This window comes from Natator depressus, chromosome 8 (assembly GCF_965152275.1).
Source record: "Natator depressus isolate rNatDep1 chromosome 8, rNatDep2.hap1, whole genome shotgun sequence".
Taxonomy (NCBI): Eukaryota; Metazoa; Chordata; order Testudines; family Cheloniidae; genus Natator; species Natator depressus.
In genome coordinates this window covers 106,232,192-106,260,011 of record NC_134241.1, presented here as the reverse complement: position 1 = coordinate 106,260,011, position 27,820 = coordinate 106,232,192, and the positions used below count along the sequence as shown (strand labels likewise).

The following is a 27,820-nucleotide window of genomic DNA, read 5'->3' as shown; positions in this document are numbered from 1 at the left end:
AAAAAGAAAAAAGAAAAGGAGTACTTGTGGCACCTTAGAGACTAACCAGTTTATTTGAGCATGAGCTTTCGTGAGCTACAGCTCACTTCATCGGATGCATAGCATATTGTGGAAACTTTCTGCAGTTTCCACAATATGCTATGCATCCGATGAAGTGAGCTGTAGCTCACGAAAGCTCATGCTCAAATAAACTGGTTAGTCTCTAAGGTGCCACAAGTACTCCTTTTCTTTGTTCTTAAAAGAAGAATTTTAATTGAAGAAAAGGTAAAAGATCTGATCTGATCTGTAAAATCAGGATGGTAAATACCTTACAGGGTAATCAGATTCAAAACACAGAGAATCCCTCTAGGCAAAACCTTAAGTTACAAAAAGACACAAAAACAGGAATCTACATTCCCTCCAGCACAGCTTATTTTACCAGCCGTTAAACAAAAGAAAATCTAACGCATTTTCTAGCTAGATTACTTAATAACTTAACAGGAGTTGGAAGGCTTGCATTTCTGATCTGTTCCCGGCAAAAGCATCACACAGACAGGCCAAACCCTTTGTTTCCCCCCCTCTAGATTTGAAAGTATCTTGTCCCCTCATTGGTCATTTTGGGTCAGGTGCCAGTGAGGTTACCTTAGTTTCTTAACCCTTTACAGGTGAAAGGGTTTTGCCTCTGGCCAGGAGGGATTTTAAAGGTGTTTACCCTTCCCTTTATATTTATGGCACCCCTCAATCATGCTGGATAGATGTGGTAATAAGACAGGAGTTCTGGAAGCTGGGGAGGAATGAGCTGGGATGGGGGCCAAGGAAGAAGACTCTAAACTGGAGGGGAGCTGCAACGGAGGAAAAAAGTGGGTTCTGATCTGGCAAGTCTGGCAAAGGAAGACGTGGGCTGACTTGAGAAGGGGAATGAGAACAGAAAGAGCTTGAATATAGGAAGAAGAGCTGTGACTGAAAGAACGCAAGGAATAAATCCATCAGAGGGATGGAGGAAAAAAAGAAAGAGAGAGACGGGAACTATGAAAACAAATCTATAAGGGATTTAAAAATGTACAGGAGAAAAAAGATGGGAAAGTGAATATTATTTATTTTATTGGATTTTTATTTTACAAATGGCAGGGGCAATGGTTTGGACAATCAGGATTATTGCTACTTTTTTCTGTCTCCAGCAGCACCTCCTTTTTGCTGCTTCTGCCTGTCTCCATCTGTCTCGTTTCTTCTTTTTGTCTCCATCGCTTTCTCTCCAAAGGTGGCTCAGATATAGATCTTTCGTGTATGCCTGGCAAATCATGGCCCTAAGGCCAAGCCTGCCCCAACAAGCATAAACTCATATAACACCATTAAGAGGTACCTGGATTCAAATCTTGGTTGAAAATGCACAACGTTGCGATTCTTATTAATGATTTTTATAATTATTAATAAAGCCCCAGGAATATGTGAGGTGCACCGGGTGCCAGGTTGATGCAATGTTGTGCACACATGTTAGGAGGAGCACCCCTCCCCCACAGGCCCCTCACAGAAGAGGGATAGCAGGTTTGTCTGCTTCCTGTCAGACGTCACCTGCCTCCACTGTGGGGTGGGGGTGTCCTGCAGGCTATGAGCACCACCTGAAACAACTGTGGAGCACAGGGGGAGGGGAGAGCCGCAGGCAGTCTGTCTGTGGCGGCAGCTGAGATGAGCATGGGGACTGCTCACACATACCTGTGAACCCAAAGCACCAGAGCAAGCAACAGTTTAACTCTTCCCTGCAGGTGAGATCACTGCTACCCAGCGGGGTGCCCAGGCCAGGCCTGCCCCAGGGCAGAGAGTGTGAGAAGGGCAGGCTCCAGGAGGCAGCGCAGGGTGAAGGGGACAAAGCAGGGTGGGGGAGCCTTGGGGTGAAAAGCCTGGCTGGGAACACCTGCGGGGAAACAGCTGGAGGGCAGGCAGAGGCTGAGCCCAGGGAGGGCCCAGCCCAAGGGGGGTGGGGTAAGGATGCTGTGGGGGGCTGGACACTGAGTGGGGAGCAGGATAGGTGGGGGCCAGTGCTGAGAGGAGGACGGAACAGGGGTCTGGGCGCTGAGGGGGGCCGAGGCAAGGGAGGGGTAGCAGGAGGCTGAGCTCTGAGGGGGCAGGGGTGAGGGAGGGGGATGTGAGGGTGACAGGGTGAGGGAGGGGGATGCAAGGGGGCTGAGGGGGGCGTGGTGAGGGAGGGGGAAGCGAGGGGGCTGGGAGCTGAGGGGGCGGGGGTGAGGGAGGGGCCTAGGGGCTGAGGAGGAGGGGGACGGGGGTGAGGGAGGGGGAAGTGAGGGGGGTGAGGGGGATGGGGTGAGGGAGGGGGAAGCGAGGGGACTGGGGGGAGTCGGAGGGGGGCGGGAGCGAGGGGGCTAGGGGCTGGGGGGGAGGCGGAGGGGGCGGGACCGAGGGGGCTGGGGGAGAAGCGAGGGGGCTGAGGGGGGTGGGGTGAGGGACGGGGAAGCAAGAGGGCTGGGGCAGAGGGGGGCGGGGTTGAGGGAGGGGGAAGCGAGGGGGCTAGGGGCTGAGGGGGAAGCGAGGGGGCTGAGGGGGACGGGGGGTGAGGGAGGGGGAAGCGAGGGGGCTGAGGGGGGTGGGGTGAGGGAGGGGGAAGTGAGGGGGGAGGGGGATGGTGTGAGGGAGGGGGAAGCGAGGGGACTGGGGGGAGTCGGAGGGGGGCGGGAGCGAGGGGGCTAGGGGCTGGGGGGGAGGCGGAGGGGGCAGGACCGAGGGGGCTGGGGGAGAAGCGAGGGGGCTGAGGGGGGTGGGGTGAGGGAGGGGGAAGCAAGGGGGCTGGGGCAGAGGGGGGCGGGGTTGAGGGAGGGGGAAGCGAGGGGGCTAGGGGCTGAGGGGGAAGCGAGGGGGCTAGGGGCTGAGGGGGAAGCGAGGGGGCTGAGGGGGACGGGGGTGAGGGAGGGGGAAGCGAGGGGGCTGAGGGGGGTGGGGTGAGGGAGGGGGAAGTGAGGGGGGAGGGGGATGGTGTGAGGGAGGGGGAAGCGAGGGGACTGGGGGGAGTCGGAGGGGGGCGGGAGCGAGGGGGCTAGGGGCTGGGGGGGAGGCGGAGGGGGCAGGACCGAGGGGGCTGGGGGAGAAGCGAGGGGGCTGAGGGGGGTGGGGTGAGGGAGGGGGAAGCAAGGGGGCTGGGGCAGAGGGGGGCGGGGTTGAGGGAGGGGGAAGCGAGGGGGCTAGGGGCTGAGGGGGGCGGGGTTGAGGGAGGGGGAAGCGAGGGGGCTAGGGGCTGAGGGGGACCGGGGGTGAGGGAGGGGGAAGCGAGGGGGCTGAGGGGGACCGGGGGTGAGGGAGGGGGAAGCGAGGGGACTAAGGGCTGGGGGGGAGGCGGAGGGGGCGGGAGCGAGGGGGCTGAGGTGAGGGAGGGGGAAGCGAGGGGGCTGGGGGGGAGGCGGAGGGGGGCAGGAGCGAGGGGGCTGAGGTGAGGGAGGGGGAAGCGAGGGGGCTGGGGGGGAGGCGGAGGGGGCGGGAGCGAGGGGGCTGAGGTGAGGGAGGGGGAAGCGAGGGGGCTGGGGGGGAGGCGGAGGGGGGCAGGAGCGAGGGGGCTGGGGGGGAGGCGGAGGGGGGCAGGAGCGAGGGGGCTGAGGTGAGGGAGGGGGAAGCGAGGGGGCTGGGGGGGAGGCGGAGGGGGGCAGGAGCGAGGGGGCTGGGGGGGAGGCGGAGGGGGCGGGAGCGAGGGGGCTGAGGGGGGTGGGGCGAGGGAGGGGGAAGCGAGGGGACTAGGGAGACCGGGTGGGCGAGGGGCTGGCGCTGGGGGCCGGGCAGGGCGGGGACGAGGGGGGCCGCCTCGCGCAGCGCCGCTGTGGAGTTGAGCCCGGGCTCGGGCACGCGCGGCTCGCGCCGGGGCGGGCGCGCGGGCGGGCTGCAGGCGGCGGCGCGCGGGGCGGGCGCGCGCGGCTGAGGCGGCGGAGCCGGAACCGGAGCCGGGCGGGCAGTCGCGCAGCCGGAGCGGCGGGCGGGTGGCAGCATGCGGGCGGGCGGCGACCCCGGCAGCAGCAGCAGCAGCAGCCCCGCGGTGAGTGAGAGAGAGCGAGCGAGAGAGAGCCGCTCGTGCGCCCGGTCCCGGCCCGAGCCGGCGGGCTCAGCTCTGCGAGCCGCCTGCGCCGCCGCCTGTTGAGCCGGCTCCGGAGCCCCTGCCCGGGGGGCGACCCCCGCCCTGCCCTGGGGAGCCCGACCTGCCGCGGGGGCCCAGAGCCCTGCGGGTGGGTGGGTCTGTTCCCGGCCCCCTTCCTCCTCCCGCCCCCCGGGGGCTCGGTCCGCTTCGCCGCCCCCCCTTCCTCCTCCCCCCCCGGGGGCTCGGTGCGGGTTCGGTCCAGTTCCTCCCCCGCCCGGGGGGCTCGGTCCGCTTCGCCGCCCCCCCCGCCCGGGGGGCTCGGTCCGCTTCGCCGCCCCCCCCGCCCGGGGGGCTCGGTCCGCTTCGCCGCCCCCCCCGCCCGGGGGGCTCGGTCCGCTTCGCCGCCCCCCTTTTCTCCTTCTCCCCGGGGGCTCGGCCCCCTTCGCCGCCCCCCCTTCCTCCTCCCCCCCGGGGGCTCGGTGCGGGTTCGGTCCAGTTCCTCCCCCCCCGGGGGCTCGCCCCCCTTCGCCCCGGCTCACGTTTACGGCGGGAGCCCCGGTGCGGTCCGGTCCGGTTCTGGGCAGGGCTCGGACCCGGGTCTCGAGCCCCGCGCCGCGCCCGGCTCCCAGGGCCCGCGGAGGCGAGCGGGGCTCCCGCGCCCCAGCTGCCCCCTGGCAGGGCCCGGCCCTGGGCCGCGCTGTCTCCCGGAGCCCGGGAGCCGAGCCTGCCCGCCCGGCTCGCAGCCGAGCCGCTGCCTCGAAACCCCGTTTTACCTTTTACTGGAACGCGTAAATTTCTCTTAACCCGAAGAAACAAAATACAAAAAGCTCTTTAATCACAATGGAAACTCCATCCTGAACTCGGGTCTCTGGGAAAAGGATTACTGTGAAGCCAGGATCTAGGACTGGAGTTTAGCTTTGTCAGTACTGTGGCTTTGGTTGGCTCTTCACAGCCTCCTCTTACATGTTTTTGTATTTCATTGTTGAAATATATACTGTATGTGGACACTGAGACCGTCCAGCAAATCAGCACCCCTTTCTAAGGTTATTCTGTTTGCTTTCGTTGGTTATTTATGATTAAATGGCTCTTGTGGACTTAGTTGTACCTGATTGTAACTGTTGTATATTTTTTTCACCTGTGTATTTTAAATACTGTTGGGTTTTTTGGCAAGTACAAAACTCTTTTTTATCAAATGGTGGCGTTGGCTGATTTGCAGCAGAAGGAGCAGGCACTTTAACAGGCACACAGTTAGATGGCTGTAAAAAATCTTCTTCAGTTTTAGTCTTTGTATTTTTTACCCTTTTGAAAACTAATTTACTTGGAAGGACAACAAATGAAACATTCCAGGTACAAATTACCTTACAAGAGAGGAAAGTGTATTGGTGTAATGAATCTTCAGTTATTAATGAAAATGCTGAGTGACCTTTCTCTGTGGAAGAATGTACCTAAGTCGTCATGGTTTTGAAAAGTTCATCTTTTCCAGTTTCATATAAAATTTTCTTCCATTGACACTTTTGACAGGTAAGACGTACACATCTGACTGACTTTACCTGGGGTGCCTATGATAGGAAATTTCATAGAAATGTTGCCTTTCCTTCTCCTCCACTTGGAGACAAATGTTCAGAAACAAAATTTTGAATTTCAACTAGGTCTACTACCAAGCAGTCTGGAAAAGACCGACACCACTCTAGTTGTAACCCTCAAAAACCAGATACTTTCAGAATGGCTTCTTCACCCTTTCAAATGGCAAGGAAAAGTGTTGGGCTTTTTATCTTCAAAGCTTTGTTCTTTCAACTGCAGATGGATTGAGAGAAAAGATAGAAATACAATGGGTTTCCTGACTTTGGTTTGCGGTTTTATGCTTTCAGATAGCTTTAGAAAAGTGCCTTCTTGTTTCAAAGTATATGATTAGTGATTTAAGCTATATATGGGGTAATTAGAAAACTACCTAAAACACATTTTTGCAGTGACAGTTGGTTTATTAGCATTTATCATTTTTCCTTCAAAGAAAGAAGTGCATTAAAATGAGTTGTGAGCCTCATACTCATGCTATTTGCATATTTTTTTCTGTGATGAGGGTCAGTGGTGATCACTTTCTGCTCCTAGAATAATATTAATGGATGATAAAGAGAAAAATGGTATGCTCTCTCTCTTAATGTTACGAATAGTGGTGATGGTGATTCTTAAGTATTCAGTAGGTTCTTATGGGTGCTAAGAACAAAATGGTTTTGATAGTAATTCTCAAAGGCCTTTAACAAAGGAGTGGAAAAATAATGAAAAAATTCCCCTCAGAGTTAGAGATGAGATATTAAACGATAGTTGTCTATATGATAATTTGAAACTGGAAAAAATCTCTTTAAACTCCCAACTATATCCCCTCCTTTTTCTCACAATTTATTCTCAAAGGGGCTCTAAAGTAAAATGCCTAAGATTCCAACTTTTGCCCCCTATTGGACTGGTGAAGTGATCTCTAGATCAGAAGAAAAAGGCCCCTTTTTAAAATGCAAATGGTGTAGGTACTTTGTGAGCAGTCTCCCACTCAACCTGTTGATTTGTTTTGTTAACAGAGCAGAGAGAAGCAGATTGTATGAAATCCCCAAACCTCTGAGTTATCAGGATCTAAAGTAGAATTTTTGGTGTTTAGCTTCTTGTAGTTTTTAATCTTCTCGTGGCGGGCTATATGGCAGTGCAAAAGTGTAAACCATGAAGTCACAGTATTGAATCAGAGTTCAATTTAGACATAAAAAATGTAGCTAGAGGAATATTAATGTGGAAGAGGAAAAACTTATGCTGCAAATTAATGCATTTAACGTTCTGAAATTTCCAGTATCTTTAAACCGTTTTTACACTCTAACTCGGCATTTCAGTTGAAGTTTAAATGCTTAGCACAAATTTAAATTTATAAAAAGTATTTCCACACTATTAAACCAAGATATAGTCATGTAGAAGAAGATGGATTCTATTTCCAGGACACTGATTGTGGCAACTGTTTTAAAGCATTTTGAAGATCCATATTTATTTCAACTATCACAGATGTAACTAAATTAAGTTGTACTGTCAATATCAAATAAAATGCTCTTTTGTCACATATAGAATTGAGTTATAAAGAATGATTTATTCTGGAGATGTGCATTTTGTTGAATATTTGCTGGTTTGGAACTCTCCAAAGACAGTTAACTTGAGCAGGGAAGGCGAGCAAATACATTCTCTTTATATTGCTTGTATAACCACCTTTGTTAATTTTTCAAAGTAAATGTCAGAGATATGACAAATTTAATTTCAGATTACCAAAGTCCCACACTGAAAATTACTTTGCTTTGTGACTGGTCACTGGGGTGATTGTTCCAAATCTGCCGACTGGTTTTAAAAACAGCTCCTTATGATAATGTGGGAAATGCTTGGCTCACAAGAACAGTATTATGACGGGTGTCAGTGTACTTTAATCCTAATTTTTATTACTTCTTCCAGGGTGGCCTTTTATGGGTCTGAGAACTTATTAGTGATATATCCATATGTTAAAGGGTACAATCAGCAAACTGAACTTTGTAATCAAGAAATAAAAGCTGCATATCACAACAGCCAATCTCTGACCTGAAAGTGTGGTAGATAGTAGTCTCAGGTTCTAATGTGCTTTTAACCCATTGGCTTGAAGTGTGGTTTTCTTGACATGTATCCGTCCTATTGCTGGAATAGGATGCACCATGAACATTCATACTAAGGAGTTAAAACAGCTTATGGCTGAAGAGTTAATGCATCACTTCAGCTCAAAAGGTTTTTATAATTCAGCTTAGTTACAAATATTGCCATCTGTCATTTTCTTTCTATGTGCATGAACATAAATTTGTCTTGGATAGATGTACTGTTGTGGTTCTTAGCAAAATAATAAAGCCTTAGTTAAGGTTTTATTCTGATGCATTCTGCTACTGAAAATGTAAGTTGTTGGGAAATCAAAGTGGTTGTGGATTGAGAGGTGTTCAGGTATTTTTAACTTATTTTTTGCTTATGGGACTGTTTTGGGGTATATTTGGACTAGGTTTTGTGCTTCTTCCAATGCCAGTTGCCTGAGCTTGTGATTATAAGCAGAAAGATCTTGTGGGTAATGGAGAAGAAATGTTTTCCTCTTTGTGTCCACATAATGCAGGGCTGTGGGAAGAGATGCTTAATGAGGATGATTATTGCTATGTCTGTGGCTTTCTATAAATCCACTTGTAATGGAGGCTTTGTACAGTTACTTCTGAATCTGTACATTTAAACACTGCAAATAGCAATAATGGAGCCGGCTAATAGCAGACTGTCAAGTGAGTGCAATCCTTGTGATAACATGCAGCCATAGATCTCAATTTAAGTATTACTTTTACCAGCAAATGTTTCTTATAGCAGTTGCTGTATATGTAGTTTAAAAAAACATTTGTTGTGGCCTGTTTCAGCCTTACTTTCTTGAATCTTCACTAACTTTCTAATTAAAAACAGGTTTTTCTTTCTCTCCGCTCTGTCTTAGGGAGACTGTAGACTGTAGAACAGATTCAGATTGTAGAGATTTAACAGATTCAGAAGATCTGCAGTTCAGCAGGAATTTTATTTGATGTTCAGAGACTACTAGTAGCCAGTAGGAGGAAGTTTAGTAGCCAGTTTAAACAAAAACATGATTCATATGTTTATTCATATGACATAATATGCAGCTACAGTTTTTGTAATTTGGTTTCCATGATTATGAATGAAAAGTTGAGACATGTATTTCACAATAGGATTGTACAATAACAAACCTATCAGGCATTTGTTGGATCAGCTAAATGCCACTAGGCAGCAGTTTTATCTGGTCTTGTTAGTACATTATAAAGGGCAAACCTTTGCATTTTAGTTTTACAGTGGGTTTTAAAGTGCCTTTTAGAATCTAGGCTTAAGAGTTAAACTACTTCGTTCCATTATGCAACTTACACTTACACACACACACACACACACACACACACACACACACACACCCCCCCCAAGATGGCAGGGGAAAATGCTGATGTTATGCTAAGACAATACAGAAGACTGTAAAAATAAACTATCCACTTTATATAAGACACTATCAACACATTACTGTGTATTAGGTAATTTGTGTAGTAGTTTGTAAGTTAAAATTTCATTCATGCACAGCTTAACTATATGTTAAGAAGGTTTCTTATAGTTGTCATTAATTTTGATGATTTGGATGCAGTTCTTAATAAGAACTTACTTGTTATGCACACCGGTCTTTCTGATATACATTGAGGTGATCTGTGGGGACGTCTAAAATACTTTTCATTTTGGACATATTAGCACACTTTGTTTGCAAAAGTAAGTTTCATATCCACAAACTTTTGTACAGTGTTCAAATGCAAAATATACATTTCTTCTCCAGTGGAAACTTGTAATTTTGTGGTGAGGTTGCTAACTGAAATTTCTTGTCTTGGAAAGTATTATGTAATTTATGTACAAAAACTGTCAAGAGCATGGAGACTACAAATCCTAAAATTTAAGAACGAACCATGACATCAATGCTTTAAGAACATAAGAATGGCCATACATGGTCAGACCAAAGGTCCATCCAGCCCAGTATCCTGTCTACTGACCATGGCCAATGCCAGGTGCCCAAGAGGGAGTGAACCTAACAGGCAATGATCAAGTGATCTCTCTCCTGCCATCCATCTCCACCCTCTGACCAACAGATGCTAGGGACACCATTCCTTACTCATCCTGGCTAATAGCCATCAATGGACTTAACCTCCATGGATTTATCCAGTTCTCTTTTAAACCCTGTTGTAGTCCTAGCCTTCACCTCCTCAGGCAAGGAGTTCCACAGGTTGACTGTGCGCTGAGTGCAGAAGAACTTCCTTTTATTTGTTTTAAACCTGCTGCTCATTAATTTTTATCTTATCTATACATACACTTTAAATGGAATGTGTACTTCAGGCAAATAATATGAAATTCCCTTGTTTTCTTTTCTCATCTGATGTCGTGTGAACTTAATGAAATGGTACATGTGGACATTCATGAGGCATCACTGGAAGAGCCTTAATGAGAACAGGAACTAAGTGCTACTTGGTTCTGCAATTTGTGGTGGTGATGGAGTGGTATCTTCTCTTTGCATTTGGAACTTGGTCCACAGTGTTGTGGATGTCTTAGTTCATTCATTCAGTTTATTATATAAAATGGTGACTTCTTCAGTATATCAATAATACTTTCTCTTTTCTATTACCATCTTGTATAAGTATACATGCTTCATTTTCTTTCTATCATCTACATAAACGTCTTTCATTGTTTGGAATATTAACCAAGAAATCAAGCCTAGAATCTTGCCAAACTCTTTGTGAATTCATTTCAAGCAATGTTATCAAAGTGAATACCTAACACTATTCAACAGGGTTAAGGTGCAGTAATTGCAGATTAAAGGGGAGGGAACTACTCTCCCATTGGAGTAGTGTGAGTTTTAATTGTAGATCTTTCATATTTACGTATCTTTCACGTATTGTGCTCATGATATATTGTTGGAAATTCCACAGAACTCTAGTGAAATTGACTGCTATCCTCCAAGTTTTGTGGTTAGTCTAGGACACACATGAAAAAAGTTTTAGAAAAAGACATAGTGGTCATTAGTGGACAGAAAATTACATATCACTGCAGTTGGAGTATGGATGCCGACATGACTGACTTTGGGCTGTGGAGAGAGAGGAAGAAAGTCTTGTACCAATAAGATAATAGTCCCCCTCTCTATGGCTCTGCTGAGATTACGTCTAAATGTGTAGAACATCTAAACTATGGTAAATTTTTCTAGTCGGAAAGCAAATCCTACTGATTTGGAGGCTAATAGGAAAGACTGGTAGAGTGGAGGCCAACAGTGTCCATGGGCAATGCCTGTGTGAGAAGCTAATGAATGGCTTCTTGGAGAGTGGTGTGTATTAGTGCATCATGCTGGAAAGACTACCCCTGTTTAACCACCGTATCTAACAGGTGGCAAATTTTGAAAGGCACCCCCCCCCCACCCCCATCGCTTCTTTCCATTCTTTTCTAAAATATCCTTGAACCATCCTCATTACTCATCCCACTCCTCCGTCACTCTCTCTGTTTTCCTCCTTTCTCCATTATGGGGAGTGCATAATTCACTAGTATGAGTCTTCACGTCCCATCTCTTCTGGGACATGTGATTGGCAAGTGCCAGAAAGTTCTTCTGCAGTCTGTGGAAGATCTGAGATCTTCTGTGACTCTTATTAGAGACCCAGGGTGGGGAGCCTGAACATTTGCTATTGTTTTATATTTGTATACAGTGTGTGGATGCACATTGTGCTTTACAGAAAGACACTCCCTGCCCATTCAAGGGGCTTACAGTTGGGGAACCTTCTCTTTTCCTGATCTTAGGGTATTGTTGGGATTTTGGGTGCTGGGCTGTGAGGTTCTCCATTGCTTTGGAGAGGAGAATGGGAGTAATATACATAGAAAATCCTGGTTGGCAGCAGAACTGGAGAAGCACCCCAGAGGACCAGGTAAGGCAACTAGCAAGGACATCTCTCCTTGAATTCTGTCACCCAGTGCAATCCTCTGTATGGCAAAAGCATGGAAGGAGTATTCTCAGCAAAGGGTCAGAATGCATGCAGAGTAGTCTTCTGATCCTTGTCCTTCAGTAAGCATATAAACTTCTAGGATACAGCCTTTCCGAAAGCTATTTATTTTTCAGCACTAAACTCACAGTTGCAGCTGACATGTAGGTAGGTACTTTCTTCAGGCCTTACCTGTGAGGAGAGGAATTATTTAGATTGGCACAAGGGGGCTATAATTGGGAGTTGCGGGATGAAATTGAGCAGAGGAAAAATGTAAGGTCGAATATGTGGCTTCATGTCTCAAGGGCAGTGGTAGAACACTATCACTTATTTAAGCAAAACACTGTTATATTTACTATGGAGAAGAATCCTGTATTGGGTAATAGGCCGCTACCATTTATAACTTCTAAAATTCCTTGGAGTGTTCCGCATTGAACTTCATGAGTTTCCATATAGGGCAGCTGCTTGAGGTTTTTTTTTTCAGTGTTTGGCTTCTTTGTGTTTCATTTTAACAGATGAAATCAACTGGGATCCTTGAGTTTTGTACCTTTGTGCAACAGGAAGTTATTAACATAGGACACTTGATTCTTGAGTTAGATTTCCTCATGTTTGGCTTGAGAGAACCAAAGTTAGACCTTGTGGTGTGCCTGGAAGACCACTCTGCCCACGTTTTCTTGGGATGAGGGTGGAAAAGGGGGTGGTTGTCTGAGGAAGTTTATATTTCTCATTTGTGTGGGGTAGTTTTTGGAACTGTTGGTATGTCAGTTTGTAAAATATATATATATTTTTAAATTCTGCCTGTGCCTAGAGATGTTTTGATAGGTTCACTATATAAACTAGAGAGTAAATGAGTCTGAGAGGAGGTATAAAGTGAAGGGATAATGTTGTCCTTATCTTTGATGCTGTTATGTGTATATATTTTATGATGTGTGTTTAAATATGTAGTTTGTAAAGCACTTTGGGATCCTTTGAGTTGAAAAAACACTATGGGCTTGTCTACACTGGCACTTTACAGTGCTACAACTTTCTCACTCGGGTGTGAAAATACACCCCCATGAGCACTGCAAGTTTCAGCACTGTAAAGTGCCAGTGTAGACAGTGCACCAGTGCTGGTAGCCACACTGCCAGCTCTGGGAGCTATTCCCCTCGTGGGGGTGGTTTTTTAGAGCACTGGGAGAGAATTCTATGCCGTGACTAAGCCACGTTAAAGTGCTGCCGTGGCAGCGCTTTAACATTGCCAGTGAAGACGTGCCCTGTGGGAATGGTGCTGGTTGTATACCACATGAAACCTGTCAGATTAAATGTGTTACAAAGAAACTGTATATTTATTTTGTCTAATATTTATCAAGATATGACATATCTCTAAGGAGGAAAACCTGATGATATGCTCTCTGAGAGAACTTTTTACTAAGGTGCGTATTACTTCAAATGTGAAATAGTTATGTTTGCTTATATTTTGTTAAAGGACTATCATCAGGGCAAAAGTTGAGGTTTTGCAAAATATAAAAAAGATAGAAATGTTTCAATTAAAAAAAAAAATCCAAAGGAAAGTTTTATAAAATACAAAGATTGCAAAGGAAAATCTGTAACTTGTATCATGCATAGAACTTGAAAGTGAAAATGATTAGAAGCTGACAGTGAACAAACCTAAGAAATTCAGTAATCACTTTTCATTGTCCAAGCAGAAAGAAATGCAAAAAGTAAATAGCATAAATAGTAAAAATTAGGGTACTAAAGCTATCAACCTGTAAGCAGGAAATAATTTCATGCATGTATATAGTTCTGTTGAGTTTGGGACTGCTTACATGATTAGGGTCTTAATTATATTTTTAATAAAACTTTTGTATTAATATAAGGTAAGTGAACCCATTTAAAAATTTTTTTTTAACTTGTCTGTTTGAAGTCTGCATTTTTGACCACATTTTAGCTATCTGTTCTAAAGGTGAGTTGGCCAAATGTTGGTTGCTGAGTTGAGACATTTCTCTCTTTAAGGTACATTAATTTTTCTCCCTCTGTGGAGAATTTGATTGCTGAGGTTCTGTTTCCTTGTGCTAATCTTGTTTCTGGGTAACTTTCAATTACTGCAGTGTTAGATATGAAAAAGAATAAGTGCATGGAAACAAGTATTTCAGCAGATCGTAAGGTTATGGATTTAGTTTTCTGACATCTCTTGCTATTAAGATAAAAATGGTAAACTTTTGCAAAAACCTGATTGTTTCCTGTGGCCATCAGAGAGTGAAGTTTCTCTTTCTAAAATTGTTACTTTTCCCACTGGTTTTATTAATTTGCATGGTTCTTACTATTTATTTATTTATTTATTTATTTTGGTGCTTGGAAGCAAATTCTTCCTACAATCAGGCAAATTTAAAATAGGATATTCCAGAGTGGTTGTAGTTGCTTCCTATCCCATTGTAAAACGAATTTTAAAAATCCCCCTGCCCTAAGTTTAACCTCCTTCCCCACCACATTTTACAATCTATGTCATTTATGAAGCTGTGAAAGGTCTTCACAATTTTACTTGATTTTATGCTGTATCCTCATCCCCTGCTCTTCATCTGTCCAGGTCTTTAGGCTGTAAGCCCTTCAGGTTTGGGATTCTCTCTCTTTTTTTGTGTTTTTATAGCACCTAGCACAATGGGACTGTGATCCTAAGACCCCCCTTGATGCTAACTGGCAGAGTTCACTGTTCTGTAACAGTAACTCTTTTTATCATGCCTGACAAACTCACTACACCTAACACTTTGCTGTCATAGTAATCATCTATAAAGAATGTAATGTGAGATCTTAAATGAAAGCCAGGATTATGCTGGTCATTAATATCATTATGAAATGTATGTACAGATTATATTTAAAAAGCTATGCCTGTATACTGAAAATATATCCTTCTAGTTTGTATTCAGGTTTTATTCCCCAGTAGAGGTGAAAAACTGGTTTTGCCAGACAAAGGGAGGTATTTTCAGATGTGTAGATTAAGCATTGTAAAGCCAACACAATGGAAGATCCATTTACACGTGAAAGTCAACAGGAAAAACTGGTCAACTGGGGAATGTGAAACAAACAGGAGTCTGGGAAGACAAGTTGGAGCCGGCACCCCAAGAAGAGAATCACAGAGGTTATCCCATCTTTGGGGGAGAAAAAAATGTGTTTGGGAAATACAAGGAGAAGCAAAAAGACATTGGGAAGCAAAAAGGACAGTGCTTTTTGTATTCATGAAAGTTGGATCCTGACCATGAAGCGCTAATGATGCTGGGAGGTTGCTTTAGGTGAGAAAATGTTTTAGGCAAGGATTTTAGACTGTTAACTTTAAGTTGAGGAAGCATCCTTTTTGTTTTACATGTGATCTTATTATCCTTGCTCACTGTCTCTTAAATCTTAATCTTTGTAAATAAACTTATATTTGTTTTCACTATAAGTAGATTCCAGTGCTGTGTTATATAGGGAGCTGATTCTGAATTGTGCCATTCAAGCTATGTATACGCTGTCTCTTTGGGGAGAGCTTACCGATAATTACGGTGAGTGTTGAGTGATTCGCTGGATACTCCATGGGTGTGCTTCTGCGGAGATTGGGGCTGGAATACATCAACTGTTAACCTGCAAGGCAAAGCAGGGGCTAGCAGAGTCCTGAGGGGAGTGCTTGAGTGGCTGAAGGGCTTAAGAGTGTGAGGGAGGTGAATGACATCCAGCTATCACAAGTAATACTCCTCCTTGCTGGAGGCAGAAGGGTAACATGGTGATACTCAATCCGGAACACCCTGAGAAAGTGTTAATAGCACTGCAATCCTGATAGGGGCTTTTTGGCAGGATCATAACATAACTAATACTGCTTAGAATAAAATAAAATTATTTTCCTGAAATTTTACATTCCACACCTTGTAAGTTTTTCTGGGAATTTTGAACATTTCCCTAAATTTCACTTTTAAACTTATTTAAAAACTTTTTTGGGGGTTCTTAATACCTCCAGAAGGGCTCAAAATATTTTTTTTGGGCCATGATGAAATTTGCCTTTTAATAATTTGGGGTGGAGGGTGTTCTTCAGCATTACAAGGTGTATAATAAAACCAGCTTGTGATATCTCTTACTAAGGCCAGGTTTGCACTAGAAAAGATTTAGTGGTATAACTACACAGGCAAACCGTCCTGGTGTAGATGCAATTTATACTGGCAAAAAAGTGCTTTATCTGTTATAGCTTACACCACCAGTTCTTGAACTTTAGCAACCCAAGGACCCCCATTTTGATTTAAATATTTTCACCCCCATTCCACCCCTGCCCCTCCTCTTCCCCGCTTCTTTTTGTGGCGTTCAGGAGGCACTGGGAGGGAGGGGGATGAGTTGATCAGTGGGGCCGGAAGCCCCAGACATGACTCCGTCCCCTCCCCTGAGTGTGCCCTGTTCCTGCTCCTCCTTCTCCTCCCTCCCAGCGCCTCCTGCACACCGCTGAAAAGCTGTTCCCTGGTGTGCAGGAGGCACTGGAGGGAGGGGGAGGAGTTCATCAGCAGGACCAGCAGACCCCCTGGAGTACCCTTGCAGACCCCCAGGGGTCCGTGGGCCCGAGTTTGAGAAATGCTGGCTTACACCAATTTCCTGAGTAAAATAAAATATACTGGCAAAAACAGGGTTACTACTATTTTTTTTTCCTGATATTGCATCTGTGCTAGGGTCTTTGCTGGTATGGAAATATTACAATTACATCGGCATAAAAGTGCTTTTGCCGGTATAGCTTGGTGAAAGCATCTTTTTGCCTGTAATAAGCTGGAGAAATGGTCTGCACAAAGTAAAATACCTCTAATCAGTTTAAAGTAGTGTTTTGTTTCTATTTTTCCTTGTTTCCTGCACTCTTCTTTGTTACCTTGGGCTACTACAGCCTGGGTCACGCTCAGAGCTGTTTTCACTTGTGTACAGTGCTATATAAGAGCATGACACATGCCTTGTGACAAAATTGTAAAAATTTTATATGTGTAAAGTATTAATAATTATGTTTAGCTCTTACTATATTTTTAAAGCTCTTACGGACCTCGGTGACAAAATTGTGTTATTACATTAACTCATACACCTGTATAATCTCTGCATATATCTTTGCTAATGTTAGGGAGCAAAGGGAGGTTGGATGGTATAAACTAACTGGAGTAAGAGTAAATTCTGTGGCATTGTATGTTAGTGAGCTACAGGCTGCATGGCTTTCTATTGATTTCCAGACATTATAATGTTTGGTACTTTTTAAAGCTGTAGAATTTTTCTAAAAAAGCCAGTAAGGGGTTTCTACAGGAGCTCGGATATGATGGTGATTGGGGCCATGAAAGTAGCTAGATACAGAACAGACCATTGTCTACTTTTTGAAAAATAACCTGCCCAAAATCACAAGAATCAACAGTCTGCCCACAGTGACAATAAGAACAAGGGCTTTTAAATACACAACAAATTATATGTTTTGCTCTGTTGGTTAATTTGCAAGTTGTGCAGGGGATGGGACCATGTGCACTTCATCTGTACTGTGTGATGCTGAACATGTTAGTGCTGTAAAATATTAAATATGAATTTGTTCTAGTAGTTGAAAAATACGTTGTCTGTAAATATAAATCTGAGTTAGAGGTGGATTATTCTTAATTTATTAAATTTTAGTTGTATTTTAGAGATTAATGGCTTCTTGTCATTAAAGTATGTCTCCTTTAGCAAGTAGGTCAGGGCTGTACTGCCTTTCCCTGTTTTTCTTTTTCTTTTTCTTTCCTCTTTATCGCTAAAGATATGCATGCTGTTTTTAGATGTGATCAGAAGCATTAACATTTCAGTTTGGGTTGGTATATTGTCGTGACAGCTTGGTGCTGGAACTGGCCAAATAAGTATGTAATGTAGCAACTGAGGGGCAAGTGTTCTGACTAGAGCCTGTTGTGAAATTATTGGTTTTCTGTGTATCTTAAGTGAGTTGACAGACCGCTAGATTCTAATTGCACAGTGTAATTAAAATAAACACTATAATGGTAATCATTTATATGTTTTTGCCTTTGGCTGAAGTTTTAAATTAGAAACTGCTATACTTTTGGTGAAAGTAGTTTTAATATTATTTTATTTTGTTTCTTTATTAGGCTGCCTGTTTCCAGTCCAGTAGTATTTCTGTGATTGTGGATAAAATATTGCTAGACAGACTCATTTTTGTTTTTATTACCTAACAGTATATTCTAGAAATAAAGTTATTATTGCTTTTAAGAAAAACTGCCACACTTGAGCGTTTAATTCCATTAGACTCAAGCAGTCACTGATGAAATGAATAAATGACAAGTTATATATAGATGTAAATTTGCAATTATTTACTTCTTTGAGGGAAAAATGATATTTTGTTTCTGTCCAATGACTGGTGTTGAAAATCAAAGCAACATACCAGATGTTTTTCCTAACGACTGCAGTTCAAGGTCTCTTTTGCATGGAGGAGTGTTTGCACGGAGTTCGGCTCCTGTCTGTGTAGTTTCTCTTGCTTGTTAGTGCAGCACTTCTCGAACTGTTCTGTTCAGCAGACCACTTCATGAGAGAGTTCAATGGACTAACGCCCCTTCCAGTCTCCTCTTGCTTCTAAAAGTGCTTCATTCTGTGGGTAACTAGTAAGGGATCTATGGGGTATAGATGGTTCCTGGGTCAGAGTCTGAGAGCCTCTGTTAAATGATCTTTTTAGTTTATGTAATTTAAATAGGTATGCTGTTTTTCATAAGATATTGACTGATAGTGATGTGTAGTTGGGAATTTATGCAAGTGAATGATTAGCTAGTGCTGCTAAAGTTCTGCTCAAGTCCTAACCTGTAAAGGTTCTGCTGTCCTAGCCTTGTCCTGAAATAAGACCTTGCCTACTATGGAAGTAACAACAGTGTTTAAGGGTCATAGTACAATTTTCCAGAAAGATATAGGCAGGAATATTTTAATAACACAGTTGAGAGAAAGTTCCTTTACCAGGGAAACAACGAGGTCACACAGTTGTTGCTAGTATGCTTTTGGACAGCGTGGTTTAGACCAAGGGTGGGCAAACTTTTTGACCTGAGGACCACATTGGGGTTCTGAAACTGTATGGAGGGCCGGGTAGGGAAGGCTGTGCCTCCCCAAACAGCCTGGCCCCCTCCCACTTCCTGCCTCCCTCAGAACCCCCGACCCATCCAACCCCCCCCCCGCTCCTTGTCCCCTGACTGCCCCCTCCCGGGACCCCACCCCCATCCAACCTCCCCCCTCTCGCTCCCTGTCCCCTGACTGCCCCGACCCCTATCCACACCCCCCGCCGCCTGACAGGTCCCCCGGGACTCCCACGCCTATCCAACCCCCACGTTCCCTGTCCTCTGACACCTCCACCCCCTGACTGCCCCCGGAACCCCCTGCCCCTTATCCAACGCCCCGCTTCCTGCCCCCTTACTGTGCTGCTCAGAGAAGCAGGACTGGGAGCCGTGGTGCCCGGCAGGAGCTTGCAGCCCTGCCACCCAGAGCGCTGGTGGCATGGTGAGCTCAAGGCTCCGGGACAGGGGGGACAGCAGGGGAGGGGCCCGGAGCTCAAGGGCCAAGCAGGAGGGTCCCGAGGGCTGGATGTGGCCCCTGGGCCGTAGTTTGCCCACCTCTGCTTTAGACTGTATTTTAGTGAATTATACAGCAGTTATTGTGACATGACAAACCGATTAGGATTAGAAATCTCAATACTAATCTAATTTATGACACAATTGAGTTTTGAATCTGCATATGGAGAGCTGTAGTTTGTTAATCCGCTGCATCAATCGTTCTCAAACAGGGGTACGTGTAGCCCTGGGGTACACAGAGGTGTTCCGGGGGTCAGCTCATCTAGATATTTGCCTCGTTTTACAACAGGCTACATAAAAAGCACTAGCAAAGTCAGTACAAACTAAAATGTCAATGACTTGTTTATACTGCTCTATATACTATACGCTGAAATGTGACATTTTTGTATTTTTAGGTCTCATTTTGTAAGCAAATAGGTTTTAAGTGAGGTAGCACTTGGGATATGCAAGACAAATCAGACTCCTGAAAGGGGTACAGTCGTCTGGAAAAGTTGAGAGCCACTGCACTGCATCATCTAGGCCAGAGTTGACGTAGATAACCATAATGATGGGGCTGTTTAGTCTTGATGTTAATTAAGGTGATTTTTCCCTCCTCTTTCTTACACTAGGGCTATGTCTACACTACCGCCTACGTTGGCAAAACGTATGTCGCTCAGGGGTGTGAATGTTCCACAGTGCTGTATGTATAGACGTGGCCTAGGTTAAAGTTCTCTCTACTTCTAAGATGTTTATATACTGCTTCTATGGCAAGAAGCTTTCAAATTTGCTTGGTATGTATAAAAAAAACCCTTGAAGAAATTAAGATAATTCTTGGATTATATAGAGATAATTAGAAGAGTCAGGTAAAATATATCAGAAAAAAGATCTTGTGGGCATAACTGCTTTTCTTAAAACAGGGAAACTTGGCTCAAAACAGAAAAACGTTTTCTGTTGAATCGGATTGTTATTCCAAGATCTCCAAATGATATAAAAACATAATTTTTAATAGATTCCTGAAAGGAGATTTTATCTGATTCAGTGAACATTCAACACAAGTTTATTCTTGAAATCCATTACATACCTTTAGAAAGATGTTTTAAAAAAACTCCACCAGCAGTCTTGGTCTGAGATTTGACTGGGCAGCTGGGCATTAGGGAATTTCATAGTTTTATTTTTATAATGAAATTGTGTAGAATGAATATTGATTTATTGTAGCAGCTTGCTAGCACCACTGTATCTAAGGGTCGCTTGCTAGTTCTGCTTTTATAGTTGTGCCTCTGCATACTTCCTCAGTTAAGATCTGTTGTTGCAGAGGTGAGGGAGTAATGGGGGCATTTTATTATTTTTAAAAATTAATTTTTGAAGGCTTTATTACCTGACTTAAGTTCTTATCAGGCTGAAAAACAGCACATAAATTCTTGGGGAATAGAGGCAAACACTGGTAGAAATGGGTTAAATTAAGCTGTATGTTAATGATAGATTTATTTCCATTTTCAGATATACTTCTTAAAAACCAATTTCTGCACTCAGTCCTAGTGTAGACTGGTGTATTTTTGTTTAAGACATTTTAAATGCTTGGGTTTTACTGTGAACAGCAGCTATTGTCCATTTACGTTTCTCTTACCATACATACTTACATTCCATATCAAGGGTTCTATCAAAAATCCCATCGACATCAGTGGGAGTCTGATTGTCAATACTTAATATCTCAGTGTTCAGTATTTTATTACATGTTGAAGAATGGTTCATTCATATTGATGTAAACAGTTTTTTTTTTCCTAATACTATTGGGAAAAGTAGGAATGTGACACATACTCCATTCCTGTTTGCTTTATATATGAACAGTCGTCATTTCCTGGTATTTTAATTTAGTAAATAGTGATCCAAGGAAAAAGCAGAAATAATGAACAGTTCTTGGTGATGTGGCAGTTAAGTTGATTGTTTTTGAGTGCTATTTGCAGATGTGTCAATGCAATGTGTGGACAGTCAGCATTTCAGTACAGCTGGTCATGCTTCATTTGGTAGGAGGCCAAGTTTTAGGTTTTTTTGTCAAATTTTGCTTTTATTGTGAAGTCTCATGTTGTGAATACTGGAACTTCACAATGCATATTTTGCACTGACTACTTACGCAAAAACTGATTCCATGTCACAGATATCAATGGAAGAAGACCGTGGGAATATTAAACAACATCCTCATTTTCTAAAACAGCCTTGCACAACTTTATTCACCTACTTGCCAGGATAAGTAAATTTCTGGTGGTTGCAGACCAATAAATTATTATTTTTAGTTGTAATTTTCACCACGATCAAGTCTGGGCAAATAGACTTTATTTAGTCTGGTAAATTGATATGAAAATTTTTGCAGGGCTGCCCTGAAATATGTAGAAAAAGCCGTGGGTAATCTTATTACCTAATCTCTTGGGGTAATACAACTGTAGGCTACACAACAACCAGAATGATGAACTAAGTGAAATTCTAGCATGCCAAAATGTTCTAATTTAAATAACTTCTCAGAAAGAAATGTGTCCAACAAACTGAACAACTGCTGTGAAAATACATAATTCTGTTGCCAAAATTTCCTGCTGAACAGCCAATTTTATTGCCAGCAAATATTTATTTTACGTCTCTTTAGTCTACTTACCATTGGTTTGACCAATATTTCAACAGGAAAGTTGCTGTTATATTCTGCTAACCCAGAGTTTTGTAGCAGTCATTGCAGTCAGCTAGAAAGTTGGCCATTTTTAGCATTCAGTTTGCAGCTCAATTGCAATAGCAGCTTCAAGAAGGTGGAAATCCGTATAAGATCCATGTTTCACATGACCTCATTTTAGTTTGATACCACCTGTTATGGTGCCAAAGAAACCTATCTAAACATTGACAGCATTACTGAGCAAATCATGGCCATATATGTGAGAGTAAATCGAAAATGTTTCCGAACCTTCCATTGAGAATTCATATTTCAAGACTATTGTTGGTGGGAAAACAATACAATAATCTTTGTTACTGATTTATCAGCATTAGTTGGCTACTAGTTGGCAGCCAGTATCAAGCGGAGTGCCCCAGAGGTCGGTCCTAGGGCTGGTTTTGTTCAACATCTTTATTAATGATCTGGATGATGGGATGGATTGCACCCTCAGCAAGTTCACAGATGATACTAAACTGGGGGAAGAGGTAGGTACGCTGGAGGGTACAGATGGGGTCCAGAGTGACCAAGACAAATTGGAGGATTGGGCCAAAAGAAATCTGATGAGGTTCAACAAGGACAAGTGCAGAGTCCTGCACTTAGGACGGAAGAATCCCATGCACCTCTACAGGCTGGGAGCCGCCTGGCTAAGCAGCAGTTTTGCAGAAAACGACCTGGGGATTATAGTGGATGAGAAGCTGGATATGAGTCAGCAGCGTGCCCTCATTGCCAAGAAGGCCAACGGCATATTGGGCTGTATTAGTAGGAGCTTTGCTAGCAGATCGAGGGAAGTGATTATTCCCCTTTATTCGGCACTGGTGAGGCCACATCTGGAGTATTGTGTCCAGTTTTGGGCCGCCCACTATGGAAGGGATGTAGACAAATTGAAGAGAGTCCAGCGGAGGGCAACAAAAATGATTAGGGGGCTGGGGCACATGACTGTTGAGGAGAGGCTGAGGGAACTGGGCTTGTTTAGTCTGCAGAAGAGAAGAGTGAGGGGGGGATTTGATAACAGCCTTCCACTACCTGAAGGGGGCTTCCAAAGAGGATGGAGCTTGGCTGTTCTCAGTGGTGGCAGATGACAGAACAAGGAGCAATGGTCTCAAGTTGCAGTGGGGGAGGTTTAAGTTGGATATTAGGAAACACTATTTCACAAGGAGGATCGTGAAGCACTGAAATGGGTTACCTAGGGAGGTGGTGGAACCTCCATCCTTAGAGGTTTTTAAGGCCCGGCTTGACAAAGCCCTGGCTGGGATGATTTAGTTGGTGTTGGTCCTGTTTTGAGCAGGGGGTTGGACTAGATGACCTCCTGAAGTCTCTTCCAACCTATATCTTCTATGATCACAACACAGAACTCTTGTATCTTTGAAACCCATGCGTTCCATATCACTGGAAGCACTGTACTATCCACCTGCCAAACCTTTTTGTCTCTCTTTGTATCCATTATTTGGCAAATAGTGATAAATATCAAAGAGATATTAGCTACTTAAACCCTAGACACAACACAGTATGTTTGCAGGATATATTGTACTGTCTTATTCCCTACTCTGAACTACTTCAGTAACTCACTGTATTGTGCCTAGGTAAAGATGCTGCATGCTGTTTATGCTGCAAATCTAACCATGTTTAAGCATAGCCGTGAAATATTGTTACAGCTAAACCCTTCTATAACATTTTTGCTTACCTTTGTGAACAGAAAGTAGTCCTTTTATAACCATATTACAGAACCAAATTTTAGCGTATGTTTGTTTAAAACTGTCTGTGCTAGGCTTTTCCCCCCCCCCCCTAAAATTTCATGCCATTGCGATTACTAGTGAAAATGCTAATGTAGACGAGCTGCTGGTGTTATGACTCCTATATCATCTAACCTAGAGGTCAGGGTGGTTAAAAAGTTGATGGTCAAGGCCCCTTGTCTACACTGGGACTCCCATCGTTGCTATTACCTGTGGAGTTGCAATGCTGGTAGTATTACGGGTAAATTTTAGGGGAGGAAAGGCTCATATAGAAAAGGACAATTGGGGTTATAATATGCTTCTGTAATATGGTGGTAACACTTTTCTGTCTATGCCGGCAAGAAAAAAAGCAGGTTTATAATATGGTTCGGTTGTGTGGATTTTGTGTGGCATAGACAGGGTTCTACTCTGAATTTCCTGATTTTAGTTGACCCAAGCCCTGCTTAACACATTGATTGGCACACATAAAATGCATTAAAAGTTGGCTAACTGCTAGGTCTCAAAATGTAATGGTAAAAAGGGAAACATCATTCTGTGCGTGCATTTCTAGTGGGGTCCCACAGGGATTTAACACTTTTATCAGCAACCTGGAGGAGAACATAAAATCATCACAGATAGAGTTTGCAGATGACACACAAATTTGGGCAGTGTTATATAATGAATAGGACATGTCGCTGATACAGAGCGATCTGGATTGCTTGATAAACTGGGTGCAAGCAAACGTGTTTTAATATGACTAAATGTAAATGTATACATCTAGGAACAAATAATGTAGGCCATACTTACAGGATGGAGGACTATATTCTGGGAAGCAGTGACTGAAAAAGATTTGGGGTGATAGTGGATAATCAGCTGATCATGAGCTCCCAGTGTGATGCTTCGGTGAAAAGGGCTTAATGCGATCCTTGGATGTATAGATAGGAATCTCAAGTAGGAATGAGAGAGGTTATTTTACCTCTGTATCTGGCACTAGTGTGATCACTGCTGGAATTCTGTGTCTAGTTCTTGTGTTGACAGTTCAAGAAGGAGGATGATAAACTGCAGAGGGTTCAGAAAAGAGCCACAAAAATGATTGTTTAAAGGATTAGAAAACATGCTTTATAGTGATAGTTTCCAAGAGTTCAAATTTTGCTTAACAAAGAGCAGGCTAAAGATAGACTTGATTACAATCTGTAGGTATATACATGAGGAACAATTGTTTGATGATAGGCCCTGCAGTCTAGCAGGGAAAGGTATAACATAGTCCAACGGCTGGAAGTTGAAGCTAGACAAATTCAGACTGGAAATAAGATATAAATTTTTAACCATTGGATTGGTTAACTATGTGCCAAGGTTTGTGATGGATTCTTCACTGCAATTTTTAAATCAAAATTGATTTTTTTTTTAAAAAAAAATAGATATGACCTAGGAATGATTTTGGGACAGATCTTTGGCCTGTGTTATACAGGTGGTAAGAGTAGATGATCTCAATGGTCCCTTATGAATTTAGAATCTATAAGTCTATATATTAAAGATGATATTAATGCATACACACACAGGGGTAAAATTAAGGTTGCACAGACTGCCTTAATTATGGCATTTCCTCACTTTCGGTGCCTGACTTTGTAACCTTAATGTTCTTTTAACATAGTTTTCTTGTATGTAATCTCATGTTTTTTAGAAAAGCAAACTGAAAAAACAGAAATTCCATCACATGGTATCATATTGATACCCACATGATTCATCATCAGGGTTGGGAAACTTTAGATCCACCACAAAGACCTTTGCCATTAGAGCTAACAGAGTAACTGATAGCAATAGTAGGTTATCTATGTGGACCAGCACTAGAGGGGGATGGGGTGCATTATCAGTGGATTTCATGGATATATGCTGACAGAGAAACGGTGAGACTCAGGAATCTTGGGTTCCATTCCAGATTCTGGAGGGGAGTATGAGTACAGACTCTTCTGTCCATTCCCCCAAACTTGACCTCTTCTTTCTCATCTCCTCTAACCTGTCCCTGACCAGTCCTGTCTCTGCCCCACCCCTCCCTTCCCATGTCCTTCACCTAGTCGGTTCCAGTCTTCACTCTTCAGGCTTCAGATTAATGTACTGTATTATTGTTTATAGCTGCCTTTGATTTTCCTCTGAACCATGGTGCATCGGTACAGCTGTGCTGCTGTAAGGTCTCTAGTGTAGACATAGCCTTACTTAGACAAGTTACATATCTTCAAGTCGGTAGGGTCTGACAGAATACATTCTGGAATAGCTGAAGAGGTCTCTAAGCCATTAGCAGTTATCTTTGAGGACTCATGGAGGAATGGGGTGATCCCAGAGGACTGGAAAAGGACAAACATAGTACCTATCTATAAAAATGGGAGTAAGGACAAACCTGGGGAATTATAGACCAGTCAGCTTAACTTTGGTACCCGGATAGATAATGGAACAAGTAATCAATCAGTTTGTAAACACCTACATGATGATAAGATAAGTAACGGTCAACATGGATTTGTCAAGAACAAATCATGTCAAATCAACCTAATATCCTTCTTTGATGGAGAAACAAGCCTTGTGGGTAAGGGGGAAGCAGTAGATGTGATATACCTTGACTTGAGTAAGGCTTTTGATACTGTCTCACATGACCGTCTCACAAACAAACTAGAGAAATATAGCTTAGATGAACCTCCTATAAGGTGGTTGCACAGCTGGTTGAAAAGTCTAACTCGGAGGGTAGTTGTCATTCACAGTCAAGCTATAGTGGGATGATTTAGTTGGGGATTGGTCCTGCTTTGAGCAGGGGGTTGGACTAGATGACCTCCTGAGGTCCTTTCCAACCCTGATATTCTATGATTCTATGATAAGCTGAAAGGCAATATTGAGTGGAGTCTCACAGGTATCTGTCCTGGGTTGGTTCTATTCAATATCTTCATAAATTATTTGGATAATGGCTTAGAGAGTACACTTATAAAGTTTGCTGACAATATCAAGCTGGGAGGGTTTGCAAATGCTTTGGAGGACATGATTAGAATTCAGAATGATTTTGACAAACTGGAGAAATGGTCTGAAACAAATAGGATGAAATTCAATAAGGACAAATGCAAAGTACTACCCTTAGGAAGGAATAATCAGTTGCACAAATACAAAATGGGAAATGACTGCCTAGGAGGAGTACTGCAGAAGAGAATCTGGGGGTTATAGTGGATCATAAATTAAATATGAATCAACAATGTAATGCTTCTGCCCCCCCCCCCACCCCACCCGCCCGTGAATATTCTGGGATATATAAGCAAGACACGAGAAATAATTCTTCTACTCTTCTCAGCACTGATAAGGCCTCAACTGGAGTACTATGTCTGGTTCTGGGCACAACATTTTAGGAAAGATGTGGACAAACTGGGGGAAAAGTCCAGAGAAGAGCAACAAAAATGGTTAAAGGTCTAGAACAGGGGTTCTCAACCTTTTTCTTTGAGGTGCTTCCCCCCTCCCCCGCATATGCTATAAAAACCATAACCCCCCTGTGCCACAACAAAGGTTTTTCTGCATATGAAAACCCGGACTGGCATTAGGGGGTAGCAAGCAGGGCAGTTGCCTGGGACCCCATTCCACAGGGTGCCTTGTGAAGCTAAGTTGCTCGGACTTGGGCTTCAGCCCCACACGGCGGGGCTCAGGCTTCGGCTTTCTGCCCTAGGTCCCATAGAGTCCAATATGAACCCTGCTTGGCGGACCCCCTGAAACCTGCTCACAGCCTCCCAGGGGCCTCGGATCCCCGATTGAGAACTGGTGGTCTAGAAAACATGACCCACAAGGAAAGATTTGGAAAATTTGTGTTTTTTAATCGGGGAAGAGATTACTTAGCGGGGACATAACTGTCTTCAAGGACATAAAGTTGTTATAACTAGCATTTATTAACTAGCATTGGAAGTTCTTCCTGCTTATTCCGTGCTGATTATACCTCAACTGGAGTACTGTATCCACTTCTGGGCACTATATTTCAGGAAAGCTGTGGACAAATTGGAGAAAGTCTAGAGAAGAGCAACGAAAATAATTCAAGGTCTAGAAATCATGACCTATGAGGGAAGATTGAAAAAACTGATTTGTTTGGTCTGGAGAAGAGAAGACTGAGAGGGGACATAAAAGTTTTCGGGGACATAAAATGTTGTTACAAGGAGGAGGGAGAAAAATTGTTCTCCTTAACCTCTGAGGATAGGACATGAAGCAATGGGCTTAAATTGCAGCAAGGGCGGTTTAGATTGGACATTAGGAAAAACTTCCTATCTGTCGGGGTGGTTAAGCATTGGAGGAGGTTATGG

At 43.9% G+C, this 27,820-nt stretch overlaps 1 protein-coding gene across 14 annotated transcripts in view; it reads left to right on the top strand.

Annotated features, from left to right (window-relative positions):
* The first annotated feature begins 3,899 nt into the window (after window positions 1–3,899).
* Window positions 3,900–27,820, top strand: part of PTPRF (protein tyrosine phosphatase receptor type F) — a 599,167-nt gene continuing 575,246 nt past the window's right edge. For 12 of the 14 annotated variants that reach the window (XM_074961934.1, XM_074961933.1, XM_074961931.1 and 9 more), the window contains exon 1: window positions 3,936–4,006. The gene's annotated coding sequence lies outside the window, so the exon portion shown is untranslated. Of the gene's footprint in view, window positions 4,007–27,820 lie in introns of all 14 variants that reach the window. The other 2 variants (XM_074961921.1, XM_074961920.1) reach the window with 2 other exon arrangements.